The 11692-nt window shown below is 34.9% G+C and overlaps 1 long non-coding RNA gene across 2 annotated transcripts; it reads left to right on the top strand.

Moving 5' to 3' along the window:
• The first annotated feature begins 9207 nt into the window (after nt 1-9207).
• LOC145215359 (uncharacterized) lies at nt 9208-9834 on the top strand. 2 transcript variants are annotated; one of them, XR_013857281.1, is made up of 4 exons: nt 9208-9254; nt 9335-9379; nt 9446-9592; nt 9686-9834. It is a non-coding gene; the product is annotated as an uncharacterized LOC145215359 (long non-coding RNA). The 2 variants fall into 2 exon arrangements; XR_013857280.1 differs by lacking the exon at nt 9686-9834 and having other exon boundaries at nt 9446-9673.
• The last annotated feature ends 1858 nt before the right edge of the window (nt 9835-11692 follow it).

Genomic DNA, 11692 nt, shown 5'->3' with positions numbered 1-11692 from the left:
TTTTGGAAATTTTACAAGCACATACTTTTTAAACGTTACATGTAAGTCGGTGGTGCTAAACATGTACTGTAACTTTCAATAAAATATACTTTTTTAATGAAATTTACAATTTATTTATCTCAATGCATTTGAATAATATTACTAAAATGTAAGTATTTGACAGATTCACCTGAAAAAATCAACAGTCACACAACTTGTCAATCGGATGAGGTGGTCAATGGAAGTTGTTTTGTAAGGTTTACTTCCAACCCCCCTTCATTTCAATACACGTTGACCAAAGACGGTAACATTTATTCAAAATTCAAGCACCGTAATGTAAGTGTGCTTATTGTTTATTGCCATTTTTGTAGATGAAATTGTGGTTTGTCGTGGTTGTTCTTTAACAGCTGACCGCAACGATAGCACAAACCAAACGTTTGTTTTTGTAATTGAGGTAAGTTTTTTTTTTCTAATTATCATTGTTCGCAACTGATATACCTTTTTAAGACATTTGCAGCTGTTGAAACTTACCAGTTACGTATTAAATCTCCAATTGAGGGATTTACTGATCTTGTTGTGATGTTTACCATTATTATGGAATCCGAAATATGTGATGGAAATGAAAACCAAGCACTTATTATTGCTGTTAGTGTCGTGGGTGCTATTGCTTTAATAGAATTGTTTGGACTGTTATTAATTCTTCTGCCTAGGAATGTTTTCCTCATGACGGGTAAGTGGAGAAAGTGTTAAGATCTTTAAAGAAGACAATCAAATAGTGCGAATCGAAATTGAGGTTGGTGTAGCATTTCTTTCGTTGTCAATACACAAATATCCATAATGTTTTCCGTATACTCATTAAACTTTTTTTTTATTTTTCGAAGAAATGAAGGTTGACCATTCTACTGCTGACTTTCGCTCTTCAAATGGTTAGTGCTGAGTTGCAATATTCAACCGAAATACCTGTTAAAAAGTAGTTAATTTGTCATGCACAGATAATGACAGAGAGGGACCAACAGACACAACCTATGAAGTGTATGACCAGTAAACGTTTAATCTATATTTTTGGTATATCTAATATTTCGAAAATTCTATGCCATTGCCCTTGATTATCTTGCATTTTAGATTCGCACTGTAGTGGTTGCTGGTTTTATATAACCCAGATGCTTGTACACAGCTAATTTTCTGCACAATGGTTGTTGTTTTGTCGATGTTATAAGTTTGTTTTTGACAATTAACCTCATGGTTTTTATGTGATGATTTTTGTAATTTGACAACCATGTAAGTTATTTCTTTCTTCGCATTTTGCCATTCCACTAGACTTTTACCCCAATCCCAAACGTTGATAAGTGATGTGACAATATTAGCGTTGTGATAACTAATTGTTTGTTGATATTCTCTTACATATATCCTTGTCAATCGTGGCAAGAATAAGAGGATATACGCATTGCCCTCCAAAACAGATTTATTCCTAAAATTTATCTTACTGCTAGTTGCTTGTACTTAATTACTAATTGGTACATTCTCAAGTTGCGTAATAGATCATTTGCAAGTTGCTGTAAAATAAAGGTTATCAGAAGTTTTTAAAAAAATAAGCAGTAAATCAAAACCGACAAATTGGTATTAGTTTAGTGATTACTTGAAAAACTTATTTTTAGTTGTTTTGTAAAGTTAGGCTAATTAACATTCAGGACCAAGTATGAGATTGTTAACACAGCGATAGTGTATTGAATTTTCCCAGGCTGCAACTGTGGCCTGAAGTATCTGTCAACAAGCACTGTGCTACAGTTATCAACGAAAGATTGTGAAACAAACAATGAAAGTTTACTTTTCTTCTGGTCTCACGTAGGCACCGAGCTTCATGTAAGGTTACACTACAGCTCAACACGAGGGTTTAGCTGGTTGTTTTTTCTAGGTTAATTAACATATAAGTTGAAAAAAATAACGCCTTCCAGTTCCCATGCTTGTCAACTGTATGAACACAACTGCTAAAGGTAGAGTGACAAACCCCTTTAACACCACTATGTAAATTGAAATGTTTTGTCTTTAGTAAGGGAATAAATCATAAACCCATTGCTTCAATTGTAATATGTATCAAATAGAGTTTTAACTGCGGCATTAGCATGTTGAAGAACATATGTGTCCAGATGTTATAAAGACGAATATTTTATAGCCCGAATCTTTGCCTGTCAGACATCATTTGTTTGCAAATTCCCAACACACCACCGCGTGGTCGCGTTTTACTTCGTATCTTATCAATTTCACGGCATTGATACAGACAGATTATCATCGGGAAAAATTTTTGAACACATTTTGTTTAATGTAGAATTGCAAATTGTTGTCATTGTATAAAATAAGTGTTTAAAACCTTCAAAATGGCATCACGTTGCAGAAAAACTATTTTTAAAATAATAACAATGTTACTGGTAGTGGTTGGAAGTTACTGGCGCTATTTATAAAATACAAATTCAAATGCTGCCTTATTAGCTGATTTTTTACTTTAGTTTTCTATTCGAGTATGTCAAGTTTTTGTGGGTTTTCGAGCTCTGGAACAAAAAGCAGTAAAATTGCACTTTCGTTTGCCATGTTAAAAACCAACCCTATCAACCTCTTTGGTCGCTTTTTTCCGAAAGCTTCAAAATGTTTTATGACAAATTTCTTTGCCGTATTAATATTTACCTTTGTTTGCGACGCGATACGTTGTCTGTCATCGTATTGTTAAGTGTTGATGGGCTGACAATGCACCAAAAACTTCGGGTAAATAAGAATATTTAGTGAAACAAACGAATAATATCTGTCTGATGTTTTGACTAAACATTTCCAAAATGATGCATTAGTTGACAATAAACCAGACAAAAATACAACTAAAATTACAACAATCCGGGAGTCGCGAGAAACCACAAAAAACTGTTTAGAAGTTTTTGAGTTACGTTAAAAATTTTTGGGAACCACTGGTTTAAGATACGTTCTTTGGGGTAATGTTGCACATCTTTCCTGGTAAGCTGGTGTAACAAGTTTTGGGAAAAATAACATTGTTACCAACAGTGGCTGGATTCAATCACGTGGCTGCCAATTACGTGGCTATTATATCTGTCATTTTTTATCTTGAAAGAAGATTTTTTCTAATCCTCTCTTTAGATTTATCCCCAACCAGAAAGGACGTAGCACAGTACTTGAGTCGTGAGCTCCAACATCAAATCCCCGGTGAATGCCGCAGAGATAAACTGATCGGCAAATTCAGTCACGATTTTGTTTGCACACTCAACTTCAGTAGCTATAACCTACTGCAAAGACACCGGTTGTTTAAACTCGGTTTTTCTGTATTTGTCTTCTCGAGCAAGTTGTGAGAATTATCTCGCCTGAATTGAAAACATCGACGATTATGAGCAACAACGAACAATCTGAAAAAAACACGTTTCATAGGTGAGCACATGTGTCACGAATATGCGTCAACTGGGGACTATAAGCCTATCAGTGAGCAAGACCAGCTTAAATGGCCGTTGACCTTAAAGTATGCGTCTTGTTGTTCTTGCATTTCCAGGCACACCGATACTACGCAAAGTAGAAAAGCACACCACAACCCGCTAAGTAATCTTTACATATGTCGACCACCCTGTGCCACATAGCTTAGACTCATGTAAGAAACTCAGTTCACTTGGATGTAATACTGTCACAAATTTGTTTACAATGTGTATGTGTGTGCTATTGCACAAATTGGCAGTGCACGGTTACTTCACAAGTGACTGATGGTAACATGCTGGCCACTGCCGTGGTCTTTTCTGAGGCACGCTTTTGTTCGGCTCCGCATAGTTTCAATGAACTGTTATTGAGGTGCCTTTCATTCTATTTTAGAGACGATTCTGTATGGATAAGTGTTGCGTTTGATTAAAAGAAAACATTTGGTTTAAAACTGACTTATAGGTAGCAGCCAAAAAGCTCGAAAGTATGTGTTTTAAAATAATTGCGTATAAAAAAACAGACAGGTGTTAAGAGCTCGAAAGTATGTGTTTTAAAAGAATTGCGTATAAAAAAACAGATAGGTGTTATAGATCATTACATTCAAATTCAGAGTTTAAGAAACTTAAAACAGACTTGATTCAGGAAACTACCTTTTTAAACCAGTAATGTTTTTAGAGATAGACCAAGTCCACATTTTTACATGTAGGGCGTTGTGAAAAATTTATACTCCTAGATGTCGGCAAGGAGTAAGTTATTGCAGTCACTTGGTAACATAAACAAGAACAACCACGTGTGTGTTTGCTACTTCCAAACTTAACAACACTCCAAAAGTTATTGGACGTAGGTAATGTTAACAATTTTACTGTGATAATTCAGTGGGTTGTTTCATGTTGGTCGAGTAAATGTTGTGGACTCGCACATTTTTTAGCCAATTGTGTTTCTATGTGCCATAAACTCAGGTGTTTGGTTTACACGCGTTTATGCAGCTTGTGTCGAAACTTCCGTGTATTTGCCATACGCTGTACAGTTTACATTGTCCAGGGTCAAAATTATCCGCTGGCAACAGTTTAAAGGTTTTGCCAAACCCTTAATTTGCTATACCTGTTCAAAATACGGTAAAAAAGAAAGTAGAAATATTTAAAATGTCTTTTTACAAGAGGAGTTGATGTGTGTTAACATGTCTTAGTGTCGCAATTTTAAGATGATAAATCGCTTGGACTCAATTCTGCCTTATCAATATGTGGTTTGGATCTAGTTTCGGGCTTGTACTTTTACTTTCGGGCCAGGTTTTTGGCCGACTCGGTATCCGTTAGACGGGAACAGGAGATCAACACACAAATTTTGTGTACGTGTATTTATCTAACTACGTAACAAACAATTTATAAATTGTTTTCACAACTGTTTTGATTGCCCCTCATTTGTTTTGATTGCCCCCCTCATTAAATTCGCACTACAAAAGTCTCGCGCAAAAAGTAGCTTTTCGTGCATACGTTGTCATTTACCCCTCATTTACTGATGTAGTGTTCATAGTTGATTTAATTTTCACAACTAACTATGCCACCAAATTTTTCGCGGAGCAAAAGGGATTAAACCATTATGTTCTCAAACCTGTAGTTGGTGCAAGAGCTCACGCTGTTCTAACAAAAAAATAACACCGTGATCGTATAGATTAGGTAAACACAGGAAAAAATTCGGCTACTTCGCAAGATGGCATATGGTCTTGGTCGTCAGTCAGTTCTGAGTGAGTGAGAATCTGATCGAACACAAAAAAGCACGACAGCAAGTTGACTCATGATAATGTTTCGTTCTATTGTTGTTTGTTTGTGGTATTTTGGTTTTTGGGTTAACACATCCACAAGTCAAAGCGACACACGAGGTAGGACTTATTGTTCAAAACTTCCTGCAAAGTTTATATTAATAGTTAAATAGTTTTCACGACCACGCATTAAGAAGAATTAGTCTATTGTATTGGTATATTTTTGCAAATAATAAACATTGCAGAATATACGCTGATTGGTTGGTGGACCAAATTAATGCTTTAAAGATTTGGCGCTTTTAGTCAAGAAAATGGAATTGTTTCACCAACAATGTTTTTTTGGGGAATTAAAAGTCCTATCGTCTAGCTAGCAAAAAAACATATAGTGCAGTAAATTTATTACAACGTTTACTGCAGATGTTTTGTATCCAAATCAAACAACTTGGGCGACAAACTACAATGGAACGATGTATCGGTACAGTACATGTATTGTGAACGGAGAAACTCTACCTGATTTGCAATGGACGGTTTGTTTCAATAACGGTTCCACCGACCAAGCGGTTCATTTTTGGTGTGGCAAAGCTTGCGATCCACCGAAGTACGATGTTGGTTCATTTAACACATCTGGATTATATACAACACTTGAATGGAACGGAACTTGTGTTAACACGACATTTGGTGTAACGTCACCGAGAAGTTTTACATTGAATAACAGCATTGTTGAATTGAATACCTCTTATACATATCAAGCTGTAAGGAATATTATAGTCAAAGGTACTCTTTCCTGCTTAAAATAGGCCTTGAACTGAAGAGTCACTATATTAGGTATAAATGTGTCATTCTTATGCAGAAAATTTGGAATTTTGGTTGACAAATAAACTTCGCAACAATAAGTTTGTAAACTACGACAAGAGGGTAATTGCTTCACTGTAACTTCATTTATCATTGGTTGTTTTAGATTGTCAACGAAAGTTGGATCATAATGTATCTGTGTTGGCCCCAAATGGTTTTTATAATGCACAAGGAGAGTTTACTTGTTCAAACGGAGGTAGTTTGTTTAGTCACGATGGAAACCCAGCCACTAACACTAACACAATTTGTTTGTCAACGGCTCAATGGGATGTTGAAAATATGGTGAAATATTGGTCGGGTAAGATTGTTGGTTTGTTGCAATTTTTGGAAACACTGCATCTGCAGCGCGTTTTGCACTTTGTAACAACAATCAAGATATTGTGAATGCTAGCTCAATACTTATTGATTGTAGCATTGTTTATATTTTTCTTTTATTACCCAACGCAACCAATTCATCAGCTCCAACTGCAAGTCTCTCAACCAATGGGACATTTGGTTCACCAAATACCACATTGGAAAAGGGTACCATACTACTTAAGTGTCAATATCAAGATAATTATCCAGATGGATCAAATTCTAAATATTACTTTGGTACAATTCTTCATAAAAATGTTTCTAAGGCAAGTTGTACTCAATATCTACAATAATTTGAAAACGGTATTTAACAAATTATGGTGTTTAGTTTTTGGATCAGTCTCTTTATTAGTTTAACAGTTTTTGATTGCAGGAGGTTTAAGATGACAGGAAACGAGTCTGTACATTAGTGATGTTTTATTAACGTTAACATAATCGTTTGTCACAAGGTTTAGAAATATGGCGTTTTGATATTTTTCAAACCTTTGTATAGACTGTAGCGGTACCGTTTACTCCAACACGGAAGGACAACAATCTCGAAGTTTCTAGTCAAGCTGTCACACCATACACAGAGTACGATGTCACACTTGGAAAATCAAACGTTACAATTCCGAATGAACAGTGTAAGTAAGATTTGAACTGCAAAATTACATACTTTAATGTATATGCTATACACTATACAGGTCCTCCATATGATGTACAACTCTCATATCTCAGTTCACCAAATCTAATAACATCGGGTAAAGTGATTCTTTTAAACTCTGCACAGATTGTCACATTTTATTGCTTAAATGAAGCAAATCCTCCTGCGAAATGTTATTGGCTTTTTAATGGGAAAAAAGAAAAGAACAGTAGCAATTCTTGCCAATTTACAGAACCCATATCCTGTTCAAACAATATTTCTTGTTTAGCGGAAAATAGTTTAGGAAATGCCACGTCCAATTGGATTGAATTACTTGTCGCGGAAAACAGTACGAAATACTTAATTGAGTTTTTTTTTATATAAGTTAAATTCATGTTAATATTTGCACGTTTTTGTAGGAAGTGTAACCATTGATAATTCTGGTGGTGATACAGTTATACAACGAGATAATGTAATACTGAATTGCAATGTTGAATATCAATACGAGCTCAATACATCGTTCCAATGGAATGTGACAACAAATTTGCATGGGTTGGATTTAAACAAACCAGTTCTTAACATAAACAACGTTTCAAAGTTTGACACAGGGAACTACACATGTCGGACAGAAGACGAATTCGACAATTTACAGAGCACGATTTTCCTTGACGTCTTCTGTGGGTTTTCAATTTCACCCGTAATGAAACATAATAAACTAAAACAACCAACATTTGTTGCAGATCCACCTATTCATAATAAGATATATATCACATCAAGTAATTCATTGGTGGAAAATGAATTCGGTGTTTTTCTCGATGGTGAACAAACAACGACATTAAATTGTTCAAGAGAATCAAATCCACCTGCCAGTTGTGAATTTCGAATAGGGAATAATATCCATAATGAGAGTCCTTGTGTTTTGTCTCTTAATTTTACAGAATCAGCATTAGTTTCATGCAATTCAAGTAACATTGCTGGTAGCGATGTTTCACAATTGCATGTCACAGTTGTTGTCGATAGTAAGTTTTGAAGACATAATGTTTGCTATAAACGTTACAAAATTTTGAAACTTTGAATTTCATATTTGTTTGTAGATTTGTTAAACTGTTAAGTATTTTTTTTCAGGGGCACCTTACATTACTGGGCCTGCTATGAACAACGCACCCATAAAAGCCGGAGAAAACATTTCATTGAGTTGCTCGGTTGATTATGCTATTGAACTTGACACAGAATTTCAATGGCAAATTTCTGACCAGGCGCGGGATATAGACAACTTTGATTACGCTTTACATTTGAATAATGTAACCAAAAAAGACCTTGGAAACTATCTTTGCCAAACAAGCGATGCGTTTGGAAATTTTACAAGCACATACTTTTTAAACGTCACATGTAAGTCGGTGGTGCTAAGCAGTTACTGCAACCTTTAAATAAAACTGTTTTTATGTACAGAAATTTAGAATTTATTACCTCAATGTAAATCATTTAAACGTATTTTGTAAGAGAAAGTTTTTCACATATATAGGTTTTGTTGGTATTTGATTATTAAATGCAATAAATTATTTAACTAAAATTTAGGTATTTTGCAGATTCGCCTGAAAAAATCAACAGTCACACAAATTGTCAATCAGATGAGGTGGTTAATGGAAGTTGTTTTGTAAGGTTTACTTCCAATCCCCCTTCTTTTCAATATACGTTGACCAAAGATGGTAACCTTTAATAATGGTCGGTAATATAAGCGTTCTTTATGTATCTTATTTATAGATGACATCGTAGTTTGTCCTAGTTGTTATTTAACAGCTGACCTCAACGATAGCCTAAAGCAAACATTTGTTTTTGTAATTGAGGTAAGTTTTTTTTTTTTTGTTATTATTATTGTTTGCAACTGAAATATTTTTTTAGACATGTGTGGCTAATGAAACTTACCAATTACGTATACAATCACCTATTGGGGGATTTACTGATCTTGTTGTGATGTTTACCATCATTATGGAATCCGACATATGTGATGGAAATGAAAACCAAGCACTTATTATTGCTGTTAGTGTCGTAGGTTCTGTTGTAGCCTTGTCAGCAGTGTCAGTGTGTTGTCACCTGAGTAGAATTGGTTACTTTCAGCCGGGTAAGTAAAGACTGGGGTGAGAGTTTTTAAAACCATGTTACGATTTTGTATTTTTAATGCAGATCCAATCTCCATTCTTGAAAGAATGCACTCAAATAATACTAGTACAAATTTAGGTTGGTATTGTATTTCTTAGATTCGTTAGTGCATACTAAAACATAATGCTTTCCGTAAACTTTGAACCTTTTTTACAAAGATGAAGAGGATGACCATTCTACTGCTGACCGTTGCTCTTCAACTGGTTAGTACCAATGTATAATATTTAACTAAAATCATCTGTCTAAAGCTGTTGAAGTGCCTTATACAGACAATGATAAGGAGTGGAAAACAAACATTATTTATGAAGTGGATGATCTTCACACAAGTATGAATTCTACAAGTCCAATAGAGTCTGCATCTGCTTCTGTACCCAGTGCATCTTATCAAACATCAACATTGGAAAATTGTAGCGCCGGTAAATACAAAACGTTCGCTATATAGTTCTTGCTACGGTTTTGATATCAAAATAAAAGTATCTGGAAAATTAACAAATATCTCTTGGGCTCAGATTAGAGTTGCGGCGCCTCTTCAAAGAAACTGAAACCAGTTAAACCCCCGAAACCACAACTGAAACTGAAACCAAAGCTTAATCCAGACGAAAAGGTTTAGAATGACAAACCAGATTCAGAATTACAATAATGACACTTGTTTTTATGAGACTGATTTGAAAAATAGCACTTCTGAATTTGAGACAAGTATTTTTAAAACAAGTTTGAAGCATAACATTTAATCTGTTTCGTAACACAACTTTGGCATTAATATTACTTTAGCCGATATATTATCAAGTTATTCTTATGACAACATTGATCTGCTTGTATGAATTAGAAATTTTTTCTCACGAAAACCACACAAAAAAACGAAAACTTTTTTACACAAAATTACAAGTATCTTAATTGTCACAATGATTTAAACTTGTACATTTAACTATTTCGAGATTAAACGTGCTGCTGTTAAATTGCATTATTCGGCGGTTGTAACCATGCTTAGTGCCGTTGTTCTGCTTTTATATAACCCAGATGCAGTGCCATGTTTAAACTGTGTTTGATTACGTAGTGAATTTAGTTTCGGATTTGCTTTGCTATTGTGATTGTCTGAATATGCTTATTGCCTTTGCTTATACTGCTTTTCAAATACGACTATAGTGGCTGCTGCTTTTATATCACCCAGATTCTTGTACACAATGTTCGCTGTCTTGCCATAGTTGTAACTTTGTTTTCGTCAATAAACATTTCGTTTTGTTTAGATGATTTTTATTGGAACGACCACGTGAAATTTCTTTACTGCGCATTTCGCCATTCCACTTGACATTTACCCTGGCATCTTTCACGCTGATAAGTGATGTGACAATATTAGCCTTGTGATAAGTCCAATATACATGCCTAATTGCCTCTACTCTGCCATATGTACAAACGTGGGATTGTTAACACAGCGATAGTGTATTGAATTTTCCGAGCAGTAACTGTGCCGTGAAGTATCTGTCAACACGCACTAAATAAACAGATGCGCAACCACTTGACTTTGATGAGGTTATCAACGAACGTTTGTGAAACAAACAGTGACAGTTTCCTTTCCTTTTGTTCGCACGATAGGTGCTGAACTCCATGTTTGGTTACACTACAGCTCAATCGATTCGTTGGTTTAGCTGGTTGCTTTTTTTCAAGCATAATTTTCGTATGAGCTAAAAAACAACGTTTACAAGTTCCCATGCCTGTCAAGTGTATAAAAAACATGTGCTAAATGTAAAGTAACAAATCCCGAAAAATGTGAACTGCAATGTATTGTCTTCAGTTGCGGAGTTAAATCAAACACTTCTGCTTGATTTTAGTATCGTTTCAAATACAGCTCGTACTTGTGGTTACAGCAACAGGTGCAGATAGTGTTAAAATACATGTTTTCCCAAATAAATTACTCGTGCTGTCGAACCAGATGTTACACAAATTTAATTTAAGACAGAAATATGTCACATAGATGATGCATGATATCAAATTTATTAAGCAATTGCATTTTTATACCAACGTCCTATACAGGTCGTCTTTTTCATGTTAAATAACACTGAATGCCCGTAGAATATTACATTGTATTGACATCTAGCGGATTTAAAAAAATAGAATTGTTACTCAAAAATGTAGTTTTTTAATATTACTACTTGGATATCGCCAAACTTAAAAGATACTTCTAAAAGAGAACTTGGAGTTTCAGCTTGTGTTTCGTCAGTGTTATTTGATAGGTTTGTCTTCACTTTTGGTGGTAGGTAACTTGTCTGGGTTGTGTATATTTCTTAGCCTTGTTTTTGAACCCGATTGTTAGCCTGTCAGACACAATTTGTTAAGAATTGGCCAATACACCACCGTTTGAAGTTGTCTTGTACGTAATTTACAAATTTTGCAACGATCCTAAAGACAGGATATCATCACGGATAAATGTCTATGACACTTTCTTGGTATGTTTGTTTGTAGTTTAGGCATACAAACTGTCGCCATTTTAACAAGAAACAAAGTCTCGAAAACCTTCAAAC

Source organism: Phallusia mammillata, chromosome 2 (genome assembly GCF_965637545.1).
Source record: "Phallusia mammillata chromosome 2, kaPhaMamm4.hap1.1, whole genome shotgun sequence".
NCBI lineage: Eukaryota > Metazoa > Chordata > Ascidiacea > Phlebobranchia > Ascidiidae > Phallusia > Phallusia mammillata.
This window is presented reverse-complemented; position numbering and strand designations above follow the sequence as displayed.